The sequence below is a fragment of the Balaenoptera physalus genome (genome assembly GCF_965194825.1).
Source record: "Balaenoptera physalus genome assembly, chromosome: 11".
Taxonomy (NCBI): Eukaryota; Metazoa; Chordata; class Mammalia; order Artiodactyla; family Balaenopteridae; genus Balaenoptera; species Balaenoptera physalus.
This window is the reverse complement of record NC_138896.1, coordinates 6,664,531-6,685,211: the sequence shown is the minus strand read 5'-3', so window position 1 is coordinate 6,685,211 and position 20,681 is coordinate 6,664,531. Positions and strand designations below refer to the sequence as shown.

Genomic DNA, 20,681 nt, shown 5'->3' with positions numbered 1-20,681 from the left:
ACAGATTACCTCTTGATCACTATATTCCCCCGTATTTAGAATAGTGTCTGGCACAGAGTGACCACTAGGTAGGTAGGTCTAACAAACATGTGAAAGTGTGGATGCTAAACGGAAAAACATTTAGTCTAATGGCACCTGATGATTTGGCTGTACCTTTGGGCTGCAAAAGCCATAGAGGGTGGACGTTCAGCAAGGCCAATCCAAGAGGTATAGAGAAATGGAGGGTGGACATGAGTTAGAAAGTTACAGGGCACTGGGTGCTGAGTGGGAGAAGGGCCAAAATAGGAGCCCTCAGAATCAAGATGGGGAGTGGAGCTCAGAAAAAACACTTTGAGGTTGTTTCCTGTGGAGTTCTGTTCTGTGTGATCATCTGCTAATACTCCCCATAAATCCATAAATCAGGAATGTGTGGGCACTCGTGTGTGTGTGTGTGTTTGTGGTGGGGGGGATTATGTGTGTGTCTGAGAGAAAGAGAGGAGACAGAGACAGAGAAATATAGAGACAGAGATGAGAGAGAGAGAGACAATGAGAGAATCTTAGGTGTACCTTTGAAAAGAAGTAGGGCTTTGTTTCATGCTGGGTGGATGGGCTACAGCACCCAGACCATAATTTCACAGTTAGGTAGCCAAGCAGCAGAGGAAACCCAGTGAATTCCTTGAGAAACCTTGGACATAGACTTTGGAATTAAGGGTTTGAGTCAGTCTTGGCTTAGTATTGAAGAGTAAGACTGCTTCTCATGTAGTCTCTGAATGACAGTAGGAATGGAAACTTCATGCTTAATGTCAATTTTGTATTCTAATAAACACAACCTCCAACTCTGCTCTATCTTTTAATCTCCTAAGTCTGAACCACTCCCTGTTATAAATTAGGGAGGTTCATCCACCCTCTCAGCTTCTGGGGGGTTGAACAATATTCTGCGGGTCTGAATATCTGAATATTTCTGCCTGAACCAATGAAGCAATCATAAAAACATATCCCTTGATGGATTAAGCCACTTCCTGGTACCTTCATGCAGTGTAAGTAATGCAATAGTCTTGTCTCTCATTGAAAGTCAGTCGTGTGTTCCTACGTCCTTGGGAATCACTTCCCTGGAGAACACACATCACAGAGCATAACTCCATATTACCTTTGCGACCTGCTTTCAAGGGTTCTTTTCATGAAGCCCACCCAGGTTTTCATTAGCTCACATGACTTGTTCCCCTGTACTTGTATCAGAACTCTCGGGGAGTTTTATTATCCATTATATTGCTTCACTGCATGGACCAGGTACCTCCATCGTTAAGCTGAAAGAAACAATAAGCACTGCACTCCTGGGCACAGCTTGGGCAGAAGGGCATTGTAAGCTGGGCGATGGCTTAACGGTCCACAAGGTGCAGAGGCTCTGCCAGCTTTAACTGAGCCTCAGCTCTCCTTCCTTTTAGAGTGAAAGGAAAAAATAAAGTGCAACCCTGCCTCATCATTTAGGCATTCATTTCAGATGTGTTTACTGTAATTGTCTCTTCCCAGACCTCCCTGTTCATTCATACTTCCCCTACTAGGAAAGGAACATGGTATTTTAGCTATTTTGATATTTTTGAAGAAATTGTATAAACATTATTGCAAAATCATTTTGTTCTGTTCCCATTCAACTTTCAGAGAATTCACAAATTCGACTTACTGTTTTCTAGTGACATTACCTCTTGATACTGCCCTGCCTTCCTCTCTCCATTCAAAAGAAGTAACAGGATCACCAGATATACCATGTAGTTAGTTCATGGTTATAAATAGGGTTTTCTTTCACCAATAAGAGCTAAACTTGCTTTAATCGAGCATCTGGAAACTAAAAATAAGTCACCCTTTTGCAATTCTCCCAAATACACTGATGTGTCCACAGACTTTGATGTGAGAAGCCATCCAGCCATTCTTTTTTTTTCCTTGTCCATATGAATTAGATGTATTTTTATTTACTTACTTATCTTAATAAATGTATATAGTGTTGCTGAGAGATGCTCCTAATATTAGTGACCACAAGTCTCTGGAAAATCAGGTATTTCCTTACACAATTCAGTTTTGAGGCTTAATCAACACTTCATATTTATTTAGGGACCTTTATCGTTACCCAGTTTTTCTCATCTCACTGCGCTTCAGTTATGCATCCCAAATCAGACAGTCTCAAACCTGCATATTTTATTTATTTATATTTTTTAAACCTGCTTATTTTAATTACATCTTCATTTTTTGGCTTTCTGTGGGCCTAGTGCATCTACATATCCATATTATAAACAGATGCAGAAGAAATTTTGAGTAAATTGAGAGACAAATCATGTTCCTGAATGGGGAGGCCAAAGACTAAGATGTCAATTTCTCATAAATCTATTGATAAGTTTGATATCATCCCAAATAAACTTTTTTTTTATTTCAGTATTATTTATTTAAAATATTTTTTCCTCAGACTCACAGACATAGAGAACAGACTGGTGGTTGCCAAGGGGGAAGGGGGTTGGGAGAGGGATGGACTGGGAGTTTGAGGTTAGTCGATGCAAACTATTACATTTAGAATGGATAAATAATAAGGTCCTACAGTATAGCACAGGGAACTATATCCAGTCTCCTGGGATAAACCATAATGGAAATGAATATAAAAAAAGAATGTATAAATGTGTATAAGTGAGTCACTCTGCTGTACAGCAGAAATCAGCACAACACTTTAAATCAACTATACTTCAACAAAAAAAATTTTTAAAAATGAAAATATCTTTTCCTTTTTTTCCCTTTAGGTCAAGTGTACATATATATGTCCAAATAAACTTTTAAAAAATACATATATATATATTTTTTGAGAACTTGAGAATTTAAGTTGACCTGCAAATAAAAGGTTTGGTCTAGGTAGGAAGACTCAAGAACTTTGGGGGAAAAAAAAAAAAAAGAGTAATAAGGGGAGGCTTGTTTTTGCCAATAAATATACTACAAAAAATTTTTAAATGAGTAGTAGAAGATAATAATTAATAAAACCTGATTGATAGATATAAAATAGTATTTGATAAAGATAGTCACACAAATAAATGAGAGAATAAAAAATAAAGAGTTAAGTGGTGCTGGGACAATTGGTAATATATTTGGAAAAATAAAATAAAATCAGATTCTCAACTCATATCTTACACTAGCTTAAATTATATATGGAATAAAAAGATTACTGTAAAACTGTAAAACATAAAAAAAGAAAGAAGGGAATATAAGCAAATGATAAGGTGATTCTTTCTAAGCAAAAGAGAAGTGGAAAACATCACAGTAAAGAAGAAAGAGATTAGACCACAAAATAATTTAGTTAAAACTTATATATGGATAAAAATCAGATAAATAAAATTAAATTTCAAATTGGGAAATTTAGTTGAGACAAACTTGTTAAAGTAGTAATGGCTTCAATATACCATAAGTTAAAATAAATAAGATACTAATAATCTAATTGAGTAAAAAATGGTAAGATAACTTGAAGAGAAAATTCATAATAAAAATACAATAAAATTCTATTTTTCTTACAATCTAGCAATCAAATAAATGCAAAATAATTAAGATATGTTTGCCTTCAGAATGTGAAAATATGTACAGTGTATAGACTGGCTATGGTGATAAGAGCTCAGTGTTAGTCTCCCACTCTCCCTGTAACAAATTACCACAAGCTTAGTGCCTTAAAAAACAGAAATCTATTTTATTACAGTTCTGGAGAACAGATGTCCAAATCAGTTTCAATGGGCTAAAGTCAAGTTGTCAGCGGGGCCACACTCCCTCCTGAGAGTCTAGGGGAGAATCCATTCTTGCCTCTTCCAGCATTTGTTGGCTGCCATATTCCTTGGTTTGTGGCCACATCACTCCAATTTCTGCCTCTTTGGTCACAGGGCCGAGAGGTCAAATATCCCTACTTCTCCTTCTTAGAACAATGCTTGTGATTACTTTTAGGACCCACATGGATAATGCAGGATACTCTTCCCTTCTCAAGATCATTAACTTAATCACATGTGTAAAAAAGCATTTTTTTAATGTAAGGCAGTATTGACAGGTTCTAGGGATTAGAATGTGGATATCTTTGAAGTAGGACAATTTTCATCCTACTCACTCACATTCTGCCAGTGGAAACAGAGATGGGGAGGAACTCAGGAAAACAAGTTGGTACACATCACAAGTCTGAAATGACCACACCCTATATATAGTTCCATTACTAAGGTAACAAAAAGTCATTGATGGAAAATTACACTTCTTACAAATTTATTAAAATTATTTTTTTAAATGGACAATCTGTTTAACAATGGATCCATGTATCTGTAAATAAGGTTTAAAATTATGTTGTGAAAAATATATAATCATGTACAATTCATGAGAAAATATTAAAGAAAAAACAGTTAGATAGATATTTCCATCTCAATAAATGTATTTTTATGTAGTTATTATGGCTATATTTATTTTTATATTATTAATATGTTCATGTACATGAAAATATGATTGCCCCAAAAGTCTAAATGCAGTTTTAAGCTTTAATAACTTCAGAAGTAGAAGTACTGCAATTTTTTGAAAATTTGAATAATTAGCAATCAGCCTTTGTAATTTGTATTTTTTTCAGAAATTTGTCCATTTCCTCTAAATTATAGTTTTTATAAAATTTTTCATAGTATCCTATTATTTTTTAAAAATTTGTTTCATTTTAGAATAGTTTTAGGTTCACAGAAAAGTTACAAAGATAGTGCAGAGAATTCCCATATATCCTACCCCCAGATTTGATGAAAATTCATAGTTCCCCCTGAGGGAAGTGGTTACAGCAGAACCTAGAATAAAGATGATGACTTCTTGACTTTTAGGTTTAAAGGTACTATCCGGGTGTGAGATAGAAAATATTTTAAAAGAGAACTTGAGCAGGTTGAACCAATATTTCTTCTTATCCTCCCCAGATTAGGAAAAAGGCCCTTGTGCAGGGGTGAGGGGACTCAAATCTTTTTGAAGAGGGAAGAGGAAAGTCCAAAGTCAATATGGGGTCTTCAAACACTGTATCTTGCAGACCAAGTCCTAGAAGACACCCAATGATTAGTTAACAGTTATTTGCTGAACCCCTCCTCTGTGCTAAGCTCTGGAGATACCAGGTATGAGCAAAAGTAAACCCACCCTTTATCCACAGTTAGAAAGTTTCCCTTAGAAAGGGAAACACTGTGGGCGTATGCAGAAGTGGAAGAAGCAACATCTTCCAAAAAACCCAGGGTGAGAGTGAGACCAGGGACCCATAGAAACCTTTCTTCTTCAGAGACAGACAGGGATTGGAAGAAGCTATTTAGTATTTTATTGAGGGGAATGTAATCGTGGTTTCTGTCTTGAGGCTTTTATCTTTTCATTGATGTAAGAGGCAATGGTGTCTGGAAAGAATAAAGCGGGAGCTTTAGTGAACCAGGATATGCTTTAAAGAGCTCCGCTAGGAAATATTCAAGAGGGGTAAATAAATGTGTATAACAGGATGGGAAAAAAAAAGAAAAGAAAAGAAAAATGCCTGGTGGCGTGCCTAAATTTAGGGAGCTTGAAACCATGGGGAAACCAATGTGATGAGTAATGGGTTTTCTTCTTCATTGGATGTTGGACTGAGTCTAATACATTTAACCACCCAACTTCTGCCACTCCAAAGGCAGGCAACCAAAAGAATATGGTTCTGGCAGTTTCTGTCTAGCCTCAGCCTCAATCTTGAACCCGTTCATCTGGTCCCTCTTCACACTCAGCTTCCACATCTGTCCTGAAGATTTTGATCTCCTTCCAAAATTCTCAGCTGCTGACCTATAGCTTGCACCTTTGTTCTCCAGGCAAATTTAAAGGCAGTAAGGAGATTGAGTGAACACTGAGATAACTAAGAGGGAATATCAGTTATCCAGATTAAGTGGGGGAAAAAAATAAGAGTTATTTCAAAAGAGGACCTACAAATGATGGTAATGGAGTAATTGGGAGAGTTGGAAGGGATGACAGAGAAAGCTAAAGTGAATGTGGGGAGGTGAAAAAGTTAGTGGGATTAACAGTTTACGGTCAGAGATGAGAATTTCTGACTTTACCATGATGCAGTGGAAACACATTTGCCCTGTGACCCAAATCCAAGGTGTGGTCAATTAGTGTGGGTTGAGAGTCAAGTAAAGGTTAAGGATGTTAAAATTTTGTTTCTGAAGGACTTCAAAACTGTAGTATTGGATAATCAACAACAATTCATATAATTTTATTAGTCTTCCAGCACTATCAAATAATTTTCACAGAAACTTTTAATAGTAATATTTTTAAAAAACCACAACTGTTCCACGTATATACTATAGATAGGGGAGAGTGTGGAAGGTGGAGAGGGAGAGAGAGAGATGGAGACAGAGAGAGAATGAGAATGAATTAATATAGTATCAATGTAGTGAAAAGAACAATCAGTATCACACTTCTGGTAAATTTAATAATTTAATGTCTCTGTCATTCCTTCCAACTCTCCCGATTACTCCATTACCAGCATTTGTAGGTCCTCTTCTGTCTATTGTCGTAGTATTTGCCATACGCTGGAATCCATGTAAAAAATTTCCAGCAATCTTTGGAAAACTGATAATTTTTGTGATCCATTGATCTAGTGATGAAAACTATAGAAGGATAAGAAACTGGCAAACCCAGAGAAGACCAATGAAAGGTTTTGCTTGTTTGTTCAAAACAGGTGAAATGTTTATAAATGTAATAGATTTTTAGAGGCAATCCTAGACTTGATAGATGACAAATATTTTAGCTCTTCTCAGATAGAGAAATACAAGGCACAGAAAAGTAAATCGCTTTTCCCAAGTGAGAATGAGAACACAAGAATCTCTCTCATCTTTAATCAGGAGAATAGAAATCCATCCTTTGAATTATGGAACCAGTCTTTATTACAGTTTTACAGTGAAAACTATTCCTCTCTCCCCACCCCTTCCTGATTCCTGTGATCACTAAGACTGAGGCCAAATGCCAAAGAAACCTCTATTGTAGGAGGATGGAAATGCAGGAGGTGGTGACAGCAGTTGTGTTTCTTTTCACTTCCTTTCATCTTCTTTCTTTTCTTTTAAATGGCTTTTTCCTTGGTGTTTAGCACCCCTAAACTTTCTGCCTATAAAAAACTGGATTCTGGTATCTATGCAGCATAAACTTATGACTGTGTTTAAAGGGGGATCATTTGTTGATTTCTTTGCTACCTATACAGCTGGAGGAAGGACTCCGGAAAACCACGTGGGTGTACACGGAAACTCCATTCTTTCGTTTGTGAATGCCTGAAACATGCCCAAACAAGCTAGAGTGTGGAACTGGAACCTCCAAGGATCTCCCAGGTACCATAGCAACAAATCACAAGGGTTTCTGTGCAATATAGCATGTCAGTGAAGATATGACTGCGAGGCTCCTTTATGTGTAGATGGTTGATAAGATCGACTCCAGCTATTCTGACCATTACGGTATAAGGAGTCTCATGTCAGCACAGCTGCCTTATCAACTTTAATGCTTTAACGACTCTGTTGTGGTGAATATGCAATGACTTTGATAGTTATGATTTGCGGTACTTAGAAACATGTGGATTAAGCAAGCCTGAAATTACACGTGAATCCAATCTTTGAAACACTAAACCTTTGTTGCAATTCCTTCTTTCTCTCTCTTGAAGTAACACTGATTATTAATAGCTGATTATTAAACTAATTAAAATTTATTTAGAGAAGCAGAAAAATATCAAATAGAGCAAAGAGGAAATTAAAACTCATTCTTAATTTTACCATGAAAATATAATCATAAAATATAACCAACTTTAAGCAGTTCATCTATTAAAAAAGTTTTTTTTTATTTAACATTTTATCCTGAGCATTTTCCTACTATCCTATTTAATGTGTAATGTTTCATTTAATCATGTTCTACTGTTGGGCATTTAGACTATTTCTAATTTCAGTATATTATAAATAAAGTTATACTGGAATGTTTTTCTATGTTTTAACATGTATTTGACATATAGTCTAAAATTGAAACTACTGGATCAAATGTTGTACATTCCTTTAAACTTTCGATATAAATTTCTTCCAGGAAAGAAAGCATAAAATAATTTGTATTTATTTTCACTTTCACAGCACAAGGTGCTGCTACATTTTACAAGCCTCTGTAGTTATCCTAATTACATTAATTTACAAATATTGTGGTACTAGTGTTTACTTTTTCAGGCTTATTGTCAATTCACTTATTTTATTCATGAAGTGTGTGTGTTCTTTGCCCACTTGGTTAGATTTAGCCTATTCCTATTATTTTGCACAAATGTTTTGCTGTTTTCTGACTTGAAAATACTTTCTTCATTTTTTGGCTTTCTTCACAATTTCATTTATATATTTATTGCATTTGGAAGTCTGTTACTTACACATAACCAAATATACTGAAAATTTTATTTGGAGTTCTCTACTTACTTTTATAATCTCTGTGCAAGATTAGATAAGTATTTCCAAAATTTTCTTCTAGGTGTTTTATTATTCAGAATTTCTTATTTAATTTTATTACCTATCTGGAAAGTACTCTAATGCTTTCTATGTGTATATTATTCACATGGCCTCAACGGAGATGGATTTGTACCTTGTATAATAAAACAAAATTAAGCCTAATTCATTTTCTTAACAATAAAAAATTAATTTTTAAAGATAGTAACTCTAATACTGACAAAAATATGCTTCAGAAGTATTAAAAACATACTTGAAGAAATGTAATATATGAATTAATGAAAAGTGGGTACAATAAGAGACAATGCTGTTAATTGAAAACATTTACATTGGAGTAATATCTACATTTTTTTTCCTTTAATAATAATAATGGTATCTAGGCATTGTCTATTAACTTATCAGTCTCTCGTTGTCTAATTTTTTTTTTAAATTATTTATTTATTTATTATTTATTTATTATGTTTATTTTTGGCTGTGTTGGGTCTTCGTTTCTGTGTGAGGGCTTTCTCCAGTTGCAGCGAGTGGGGGCCACTCTTCATCGCGGTGCACGGGCCTCTCACTATCGCGGCCTCTCTTGTTGCGGAGCAGAGGCTCCAGACGCGCAGGCCCAGCAATTGTGGCTCACGGGCCCAGTTGCTCCGCGGCATGTGGAATCTTCCCAGACCAGGGCTCGAACCTGTGTCCCCTGCATTGGCAGGCGGATTCTCAACCACTGCGCCACCAGGGAAGCCCTCGTTGTCTAATTTTTATTGCACTTCAGAGTACAAGTCCATTCACATTAAGAATATGTGCTTGCCACATAGGAAAAAATGGATCAACCTGCCTTTCATCTGTTTCCCAGTTTATTGTGAGAAAATCACCTTTTTCGGGCCTACTGACTTTGAAACCCCTTTCGAAAGGAGCACTGTGTGCGCTCTCCAGGTCTAGAGCTTTGTTCTACATGCTTTCTCAAACTTGCTGTGGTGAAAGAACTGAAAACAATTACAAAATGTTGTTTATGTCCAGAAAAATAGAGAGCAGGACTGAGTCTTATGTGGCTGTGATTGACAATGAATGATTTGGTGAAGCAGCTAACATAACTTACAAGCTATCTTTGCACCAAACTTAACAGTGAAGGGTACATACTCACTGGGCCGTAGCAGGGAGTACTCTTTTATTAAGTTTCACCCAGTACAACCTCCATGAAATGTACATAACACCACTGCAAAAACAAGAAACAAATGAGAGAATTATTCATTTCTATATTCTCCACAGAGTTCAGCACATGGTGTTTTGCAAGTAGAAAATTTTCTGTGTGATAAATAACTAGTCACTGAACTGTGACAATATTACTATATTGCATTATGAAAAAGCAATCAACCATTTTTAAACAATTTGTTTTAGCTATATAAGATGGATTTTGTATATTGTTTTCTTGCTCAACATTTTATTATGAGTATTTTCCCTACTATCCCATTTAATAAATGATATTCTATTTAATCATATTCTATTATTGCGCATTTAGGTTGTTTCTAAAATCTGTATATTATAAATAGGATTATACTTATTTTTCCTTATCCAAAAATAAATTTTAAGCAGAAAAAACTAGAAATATATAATTCTTGTTTGCCATTTTTAACATCTCTGACATCTACAAAGAAATGTTTTTCAAACTGAGTATGTGATCATTTAAAATAGCTGTGAAGGGAACAGAATGAATGTTTTCTTCTTTAAAAGACGAGAGCCCTTATATTTCCTTAAATAATTCAGATAGTCACATATCAGATTTGCATAAATCATAGTACTTATTTATCATTATTTACTGTATTACTTATGTCACAAATTGATATACCATTTTCAAATCAGTTTTGAAGAATATGTCATATTTAATGATTTTCCCTATTATGCCAATTTTTCCAACATTATTTTTGGAAGTTTCAATTGCTTTCAAGCCTACCCACCCACATCAATATTTTGGCTTTGTTTAATTTGAATTTGCTAATGGATTTTATCCAAGGTCAACACTCATCTAGACATAGAAATAAAAGAAAAAGGCAGTCACTATTAAAAAATTTTAAGCACCACAGTTTACTTATTTTTGTTGTGAATTGGGTTCAATTATTATCAAGCTAAATGCCTCAGATTAATCAATAGTAATTATTTCTTCAAGAGAGGATGTAAATCAATATTAGGACTTTTCAGGATATTTCACAGATATCAATCAAGAATCTGTGTGCATTTGTGTGCATTGTAGCAAGAATAAGGTGGGAAATAATGCATCATTTGCTTGAAAAGGTGGGAAAACAATGTCCTTTCAAGAATCTCTATATTATATCGTTTTTGCAGACAAAGAAAGCAAAGCTCCAAGAAGTCGCTTGTCAAAATATTAGAAAATGTTAAAAAAAAAAAGAGCAGTAAAAACATGTATAACCAATTTTCCATGCAGAAATGAATTCTCAACTTTGCAGAATAATCTAGAAATATCTTAATTCCTGTTTGGCATATTTATCTTCTGTTAATTATTTTTGCATATAAGCCCTAAAGCTCCCTAGAATAAGAAGGGGCTAAGAGTTGGGAGAGAGAGAGAGAGAGAGAGAGTTCATGGAGCCTGAACCAGATGTTTCTCCCATGTGGTCTTTCATTACCCCATACTCTCCCTTTCATCTTTCCATAGCTCGTTTACTTGACTAGATCCTTCATTTGGTCAGGGCACTGTTGAACTTTTTCCTGTCTCTGTCCCATTTGCCTGGTATGATGTCTGGTCACAGTAGTTCCTCCACAGTTCCCTGTATGTCAGTGGAATGAACAAAAGGAAGGAAGGACAGACAGAAAGAAGGAAGGAAGGACAAGGCTGGAGGAAATCTTAATTTCCTGAACCTAGCTCATTAAAAGTAAACTTTCATTTTCATCACCCAAAGAGCAGGAGACAGAATGAAGAAACTAGCATGTTAACCAGCTCTCAAATTCAGTCTTCAGACAGAGGTTTATCCTTTGATTTAGAATTTGGACATTCCTGGGGATCAGACATAATGATATTCAAATGAAAGACTTAAAACTGCATTCCAGAGCATTTTAAGCATTCGTGTTTCATCCACAGTACTGTGGAAGCAAGAAGGATACAATTTTACAATAGAGCTTGTACTAGCTCATCAATTATAGAGTAGGTTCTATGTTAGTTATTGATACTCTGACCAAGAACATTAAATGGACATTCAATCCACAACTTTGAAATAAGACATTGTTAAATGCCAAGGGAATGATCTTGTGCCAATAAGGCATTTGATATCTATTAGTGAAGTCATCTGTAAACTGAGAGGCTTTTGCCACATATGAGAAAACTGACCTGAAAGAACCTGAGCCATCAACTGTGCTAGACTGAGACTGGCTGAAAACACTCTTCACTCCAGAAAATGCAACAAGTACACACACGGCAATAAGAGGTCCACGTTTTAGAGGAAACAACTCTGAGCTCTTTCTCCTTTTCCCCTCCTCTTCCTTTCAACAACAACTCTTCGAAAAAGGGTAAACTCGGGCTTCCCCGGTGGCGCAGTGGTTGGGAGTCCACCTGCCAATGCAGGGGACACAGGTTCGAGCCCTGGTCCGGGAAGATCCCACATGCCGCGGAGCAGATAGGCCTGTGTGCCATAACTACTGAGTCTGCGCTCTAGAGCCTGCAAGCCACAACTGCTGAGCCCGCGTGCCACAACTACTGAAGCCCACGTGCTTAGAGCCCGTGCTTTGCAACAAGAGAAGCCCACGCACTGCAACGAAGAGTAGCCTCCACTCGCCACAACTAGAGAAAGCTCGCGCACAGCAACCAAGACCCAACGCAGCCAAAAATAAATACATAAATAAATAAAATTTATTTTTTAAAAAAAGAGGATAAACTCTTTATGTTCGTGGCCAATTAGATCAGAATTTTCAAAAGAAGATAGGTAGATAGATAGATATAGATAAATAATTTGACTTCCAAAAAAAAGATGAATGCATTCATCAAAACACTGAGACAAAAAATTTACAGGCTTTGAAATGTGACACCAAGTACCAATTCAGAGCAATTAACTAATGATGAATAAATAGGCAGGTTAGACTTTCTTCTCACTCATAACCACTTGGAAAATATTTCTAGGGAAGCACATTTGTTTTTGGCATAAACAACAATAAGCACAAGCTAGAACAGTGACTGCCCCCCCGGGGGGTTGGCAGTCTCAACGCCCAGGGAACATTGTCTGGAGACATTTTTAATTGTCACCACTGTGTGAGGGGATGCTACCGGCATCTAATGGGTAGAGGGCAGGGATGCTGGTAACATCCTGCAATTCACAGAAGAGTATTGCATGACAAAAAGTCTTCTGGCCCAAAATGTCAATAGGCTCGAGATTGAGATATCCTGCACTAAATAAAGCATTTGGAATCAGAAGCATATAAAGGAAAGGGCAGTAAACAGAAAACACGCAGCAACTGTGTGATAGCGAAGACACTAAGGATATGAGAGTGACAACAGTAGGTGGTAAACATGGAAAGGCCAAGGATATAACTAAACATTTGTGCCAGCCCAGTCTGATGCCACATTCCCAGGGAGCTCATGTCATGAAATACTGCATTTGCTGGGCCTGGCGGCCAAATCATTTTCCTTACCTCCCACTTTCTCCAAAATGGGCATTGCATACTCTTTCCCTTTTCACTCTTGTCACACTTCTGACAATCGGAAGCTAGTATACCAGCTCAACAGGCTCTCTGCCAGTGGAGCCCTAATCTTTGGAATGTTCTTTCACACTCAGTGATGTCTGAAGGAGTAGGAATTTTCTAGGTTTTCTTCTCTTGGTCCTTTATGTTTCCTTCCTGATAGAGCATCCCTGGTTCTCTTCCCTCCCTCAAACTCCACTGAGGGAATCACCTTCATTTTTTATGTTTTCCTGAACTCACCTAAACACAGAAGTAAAGCATTTGCACTCAATATTCTTTGTGACATACTCTTCTCGACCCAGTTGCCAACTACTCCTTGTCTTGTGCTCATGAACTTAAGAGAAAGAAGGACAGTTAATTATTACGTGGGTCCCCATTATCCAATTTTAAGACACTTGCTCTTTTACCCTGTGGCAATCATCATCTATATCCTGTTAGTCAGAGGGTTTCCCTAACACACTTTTCCCTTCTGAGTATTCTGGCTTGGCTTGATTTAGTCATTTTACACTGTTGGATGAGCACACCAGGTTGGTTCTGTTTCCTTTGAACTATATGCCTTGACCCAATAAACACTTGCCAAGCTCTGTTTTAACAGCCTTCGAAGCCCTCAAATGGGTTCTGAAGATCCAGAGGTTACCTAGAACCACTCAAGTGTGTAATTCTTCAGGAAGTGTACAATTTCTTTGGTTTCAGGTTTAGAAAAACAGCGATTTGTCATGTTTCCTATTTCTAAGTTGATAGGCCTAACTCATGTGGTTTGCGTCTGAGCTACCCCGTAAGAAGGAAGTAAAATGTCAAGTTGTTTATTTCTGCATGATTTTCTTATCTCATACTGAGCTCGCTTCATCAGATCTGTGTTCAATAACATCAGTTGAATTCCTTTGCAGGTCACCAGTCTCCTTCCACAAATGACAGGTTCTGGGAAAGGAAGAGTTAAACGTTTTGACAATGGTGTCAAAACAAAATAAAAGGCAAAAGTTAACTGGCATAGCCGCTCTCTATTCATGGGAAATAAAGACTCTGTTCTGATTTCATCTCACACGCCACCTTCTTTTAAATGCTATTTCATTATAGATGAAAAGCAAGATAGGAAACTCCACAAAAGACACCCAGAAAAAAAATCCTCCTTCCTGATCATAAGCATTCACTTAGTGACAAGAAGAAGCCCTGCCTGCAGATGTCAGCAAAGCAACATTGGCCTCTGCGCGCTCTCAGATGTGAGTCCTCTGTACAAAAGTAAGTGGAACAGCTGAAGGATTGGGTTTTATCTTACCTTATAGACCTTCAGCTTGATTTCAAAGTCTGGAAGTCATACTTCCTAGATCTTTGGAAATTGTGTGTGTGTGTGTGTGTGTGTGTGTGTGAATTGTCTATCATAATAAAGCAGTGTACATCATCGATGTTTATTAGGTGTCCAAAAAAGACTCATTGCTGACCCTGTACTCCAGGCAGCCATCCTTTTTTTGTGCATGATGACGTAGCATAGTCCATGGTCGTTCAGCACATGAATTTGGAGTGAAGTTAGTTTGGGGAAACCTTTTCATAAACATATTTATTATTTATATAGCATATATAAAGTGATTTCCCTGACTTAAAAACATCTAGGACACATGTTTATAACATACACTTGGCAATTCATCATCTACTCCCTTAGGACATCTTTGTAATTGCTACCTTAGACCTTTATTTAAATTTTCTGTTCTTTGCTATTTTTTTTTAAGTTTCAAGTTTTCGTAACTTGACTCTTAAAGTAAATTGTAACATTGTTTATCCATTTTTTACACATTTTTTGCAACCAATGGACTAGGAGCTCTGAGGCGGTTGAGTTTTGTTCACTCTACCAGGGTGCCTAGAAGAAGGCCTGATGCGTAGTAGACACATAATATTCAATACACATTTTTTTGAATAACTTTCAAATCCTCTCACTGTGCCTCAGTCAGAGCCTAACCCATGATGGCGAAGTCCATGTGATCAATAAGTCATGTTGACTCCACATGTTGACTTGACTTCAAAATATTGTTTTATGCATTGTTACTCATTGAGCATTAATACATACAGGTGTGCTCTAAAACAAACCTACAGAAGAAAGCTTATTCCCCAACTTTATAGGTGAGGAAACTGATACAGAGCATAACAGGTAAGTTGCCCCAATGCAAGTGCAGAGCTTGGGTTCGAACACCAGTCAGTCTCATTCCAGAGCTCAGGACAGTCTCAGTTAGGAGACCACAAGTCTCAGTTTCAAATCATGCTGTGTTGACGAGTACTATGATATCTTTATATGAGTTAAGCTTTTATTAAAATATTTAATACTCGGTTATAGCACTTTGCAGTGTCAAAATGTTTTAAAAATCAAAACTAATTACATTCCTGCATTATCCCTATGATGTAAGTATTCTGATTTTCATTTAGTGGAGAATGACAGTAAAACAGAAAAGAGAGCAAACACTTTCTTCAAAGACAATAGAGCTAAATATTTTTGAAATTACTATTCCCTAACCTTATTCTCACAATGGCTGAGACATGTCTTATAATACATTAAAATTATTAACATTCACTTCGTCACTAGTTTGCAGTAAAGCCAGGGATCTCACGCTGGAGTTCCAACAATAACAAAAACATCAAGTAACAAAAATAGCCATCATTGTTGTTGTTTGGGTGCTTGTAACGTGGCAAGTAATAGCTTACGTTTTGCACACCAGATTTTATTTAATCTTTGTGCTAACTATATGAGATCCACAGAGCTCATATTGGGAAGGAGTGGAAAATCAGATTGAATAAATAAGGCATGGTTAGATTACATCTTAAAAATCAGGCAGAGGGGTTTAATAGTGTTGGCCACTGATGGCTCCTAAGATGAGTGTTTTAGGAAGAATTTCTGGGAGACATTAAATGGCCACGACACCATGAACAGAGCCCAGTTAGTTATGAAGTGTAACGTAATGTGAGATGATGAGTTGGGGACAGTGGGAACTGAAAGGAAGGGAGAGATGCCAGAGATGTTAAAGAGGAAGAAATAAGATGTCAAGTTGTGTTTACTACCAAAGGGAAAATCTACCTAGGTACCTGAAATAATGAAGCAGTCCAAGTGTCTAATTTATTCTGGAAATGAGGACAGGATAAGCAATATCTCTAAGCCAACAGGCTGACCTGGAAGCCTGCTGTAGAGCAGAGTAACAAGCTCATGTCAGGAAAGAACACTGGCCTTGGCCCAGCAGTAAAAAAGTAACTAAGATAGGTTAACAGAAGTATAGACGTTGGCTATGGTGACCTTATTTTCAGACTTAAAAAAGGATTTTGTCTTCTAATTTTTAGTACATTTACACAAAGACTTATAAAAAGGTGAAAACCTAAATCACATTCAATTAAATGTTTGTTAATGGTCTGTGTTACTCTTATTATTACATTTTAATTTGGTTTGCTGTAAAAATTACATGATACCTGAAAAGTGTATATTTGATGTCTTTCTAACCTTTAGACAAATCTTTTGTTTCCTACTTTTGGAAAAATATATTACTCCTTCAAAAATATTGGTCCTTATCACATATTTATATTATGTCATCACATGATTTCAAAGAGATAATTCAAAATACTGATGACTGATTTAAAAACAGTCACAATTATTTATAGCTATTGAAGCAAATCTTTAATTCTATATATTTCAAAAGTCAAGAGAGATAATTTAAAAAGGAGAGTGTGTATAGATCTGTTGCATACATAGGATTGATTACTAGAATTTAAAACAAAATGGAGACTTTAAAAAATGCACTGTATGCACAAAAATCAACTAAAATGGATTAAAGTCTTAAACGTAGACCTGAAACTGTAAAACTCTTGGAAGAAAACATAAGGGAAAAGCTTCATGACATTGGCCTTGGCAATGATTTCTTAAATTCAACATCAAAAGCACAGGCAATAAAAGCAACTATAAACAAGTGAGACTACATCAAACTAAAACACTTCTGTGCAGCAAACAAAACAATAAGCAGAGTGAATAGGAGAAAATATTTGCAAACAATATCTGTGAAAAGAGGTTAATGTCCAAAATATAGAAGGAACTCCTAAAATTCAATGGCAAAAAACAAAACAAAACAAATGCATAATTAAATATGCTCAAAGAACTTGAATAAAAACTTCTCCAAAGAAGATATACAAATGGCAAACAGATATATGCAAAGGTATATGAAAAGATGCTCGCAATCATTAATCATGAGAAAAAAAGCAATCAAAACCACAATGAGATATCACTTCACATCTGCTAGGATGGTCTTTATAAAAATAACAAAAAACAAATAAACAAACAAGCAAACAAAAACAAATATTGGTGGGGTTGTAGAAAAACTGAAATTCATGCACACTGTTGGTGGGAATGTAAAATGGTGCAGCCACCATGGAAAATAGTATGGAGGTTCCTCAGAAAATTAAAAAATAGAGCTACTATATGATCTAGCAATTCCACTTTAGGGTTTTTAAGCAAAAGAATTGAAATCAGGATCTCAAATACATATTTTCACTCACATGTTCATTGCAGCATTATTCAAAATAGCCAAGATGTGGGAAAAAACTCAATGTCCATCAACAGATGAATGGATAAAGAAAATGCAGTATACATATACAACAAAGTGTTCACCTTATAAAAGAAGGAAATCCTGCAATATGTGACAATATGCATGAATCTTGAGGATATTATGCTAAGTAAAATAAGCCAGTCACAGAAGAACAAATTTTGCTCGATTCCACTTGTTTGAGTTATCCAAAATACTCAAACTCACAGAAGCAGAAAATCGAATGATGGTTGCCAGGGGCTGGGGGCAAGGGCAGTGAGAAGTTGCTATTCAAGGGGTGTAAACTTTCAGTTAAGCAAGATGAAAAGTTCTAGAGATTTGCTGTACAACCTTGTGCCTATACTAACAATACTGCCCTGTACACTTAAAAATTTTGTTAAGAGGGTAGATCTCATGTTATGTGTTCTTACCACAATAACAAAACAATGCATTGTAAAGTGTTTTGTTTTAGACTGGCATTTGATTGTTTTCTACAATTTCCTCAAGCAGTATTTAAAGCATCAAAATTATTTATCATTAACCAAAAAAAAAAAAAAAAAAGCAATTACTGGTCAGGTTTTCATCACCTTCTTATCACTGTTATTGCATATTATTGAATTATGTTCCCAATGCTACAGGAGTGTGCAATGCTCTCACTACACTTGGCTGCTAAATGAATCCTGTCAAGCTTGATACACGTGATGGGCAACATCTGGACTGGTCGTACGCATTGACTGGTTATCAATAGCTTCACTGGCCTTGTGAAACTACACAATCACATGGCATAATGAAGTGTGAGGGTTGATAAGCAAGAGGAATCTGCCATTTGTATCCAGTTTCCAAAGCCTCTCCTGGATTGTTACTCAAGCAAGTGTTTAGCATTAAATTTACACAAACAATAATATTTACCACCACTAAATAAAATAATTATTTTCACATTTTACCCATGTGATAACTGAAGACCAGAACAATTGAGAAGTTCAAGTGAGGCAGAATTACTGCTGCATCTATTACTTAAGCATAAGTTTCATTGGTTATTAAGGCCAATTAATCCAATTATTCTTCATAAAAATAAGAGTGACCATAATAGTCAACATTTCAAACACTAGGATTTAAAAGAAACATTCTATTTAGGGCCTGGTAAGGCCTTTACAGACTAGTTACACTGTTAAAGACCAGACATTTTATTAGAGACTATCACTTAGAAGATCATTTTTATTTTCTTATTGGAAATCTTTATCTTCAATACATGAAAATGTGTTGTAGCTCAAAATGATAATTACGTAGTATGCATTATGACCACAAATCAAATGGACTTTTAAAAAATCGTCAGCTTGGGGGACCTTCAAGATGGCAGAGGAGTAAGACGTGGAGATCACCTTCCTCCCCACAGATACATCAGAAATACATCTACATGTGGAACAACTCCTACAGAACACCTGCTGAATGCTGGCAGAACACGTCAGACTTCCCAAAAGGCAAGAAACTCCCCCACGTACCTGGGTAGGGCAAAAGAAAAAAGAAAAAACAGAGACAAAAGAATAAAGAAGGGACCTGCACCTCTGGGAGGGAGCTGTGAAGGAGGAAAACTTTCCACACACTAGGAAGCCCCTTCACTGGCGGAGACCGGGGGTGGCAGGGGGGAAGCTTCAGAGCCACGGAGGACAGCACAGCAACAGGGGTGCAGAGGGCCAAGTGGAGAGATTCCTGCACAGAGGGTCAGTGCCGACCAGCACTCACCAGCCCGAGAGGCTTGTCTGCTCACCACCAGGGCGGGTTGGGGCTGGGAGCTGAGGCTCGGGCTTCGGAGGTCAGACCCCAGGGAGAGGACTGGGGTTGACGGCGTAAACACAGCCTGAAGGGGGCTAGTGAGCCACAGCTAGCCGGAAGGGAGTCTGGACCTGCCTAAGAGGCAAGAGACCATTGTTTTGGGGTGCGCAAGGAGAGGGGATTCAAAGCACCACCTAAAAAAGCCCCAGAGAGAGGCGCAAGCCACGGCTATCAGCACGGACACCAGAGACGGGCATGAAATGCTAAGGCTGCTGCTGCAGCCACCAAGAATCCTGCGGGCAAGCACAGGTCATTATCCACACCTCCCCTCCCTGGAGCCTGTGCAGCCTGCCACTGCCAGGGTCCTGTGATCCAGGGACAACTTCCCCTGGAGAACACGCGGCACGCCTCAGGCTGGTGCAACATCACATTGGCCTCTGCCGCTGCAGGCTCGCCCCGCATTCCATACCCCTCCCTCCCCCTGGCCTGAGTGAGCCAGAGCCCCCTAAACAGCTGCTCCTTTAACCCCCTCCTTTCTGGGCGGGAAACAGACACCCTCAGGTGACCTACACGCAGAGGCGGGGGCCAAATCCAAAACTGAACACTGGGAGCTGTGCAAACAAAGAAGAGAAAGGGAAATCTCTCCCAGCAGCCTCAGGGCAGCAGATTAAATCTCCACAATCAACTTGATGTACCCTGCATCTGTGAAATACCTGAATAGACAACAAACCATCCCAAAACTGAGGCAGTGGACTTTGGGAGCAACTGTAGACTTGGGGTTTGCTTTCTGCATCTAATTTGTTTCTGGTTTTATGTTTATCTTAGTTTAGTATTTAGAGCTTATTATCAATGATAGATTTGTTGATTGATTTGGTTGCTCTCTTCCTTTTTATTTTTTTAATATATAGATTTTTTTTTTCCTTTTTCTCTTTTTGTGTGTGTGCATGTCTGTGCTTCTTTGTGTAATTTTGTCTGTATAGCTTTGCTTTTACCATTTGTCCTAGAGTTCTGTCTGTCCGTTTTATTGTTTTTTGTTTTTGGATAGTTTTTAGCGCTTGTTATCATTGGTGGATTTGTTTATTGGTTTGGTTGCTCTCTTTCTTTCTTTTTTTGATAACTATTAAATTTTTTTAAATTTTAATAATATATTTTTAAATTATTTTATTTTATTTTCTCAGCCCTGTGGCTGACAGGGTCTTGGTGCTCCAGCCAGGTGTCAGGCCTGTGCCTCTTAGGTGGGAGAGCCAAGTTCAAG

General features: G+C 37.2%; 2 long non-coding RNA genes across 11 annotated transcripts in view; one reads left to right on the top strand and one right to left on the bottom strand.

Annotated features, from left to right (window-relative positions):
• The window catches only part of LOC309637979, a 113,835-nt gene that overhangs the window by 66,952 nt on the left and 26,202 nt on the right, over positions 1–20,681 (bottom strand). For 2 of the 10 annotated variants that reach the window (XR_014250903.1, XR_014250908.1), the window contains 2 exons: positions 9,580–9,651; positions 3,662–4,293 (listed from right to left, as the gene is read on the bottom strand). The exons of 3 other annotated variants lie outside the window; for them this stretch is intronic. This is a non-coding gene — a long non-coding RNA (uncharacterized lncRNA). Of the gene's footprint in view, positions 1–3,661; positions 5,032–9,187; positions 9,652–13,355; positions 13,450–20,681 lie in introns of those variants that run through there. 5 more of the 10 variants (XR_014250904.1, XR_014250905.1, XR_014250906.1 and 2 more) reach the window with 5 other exon arrangements.
• LOC309637994 overlaps positions 5,025–20,681 on the top strand; it is a 38,323-nt gene continuing 22,666 nt past the window's right edge. The window contains exons 1-2 of the long non-coding RNA XR_014250931.1: positions 5,025–7,316; positions 14,190–14,351. This is a non-coding gene — a long non-coding RNA (uncharacterized lncRNA). The remainder of the gene's footprint in view (positions 7,317–14,189; positions 14,352–20,681) is intronic.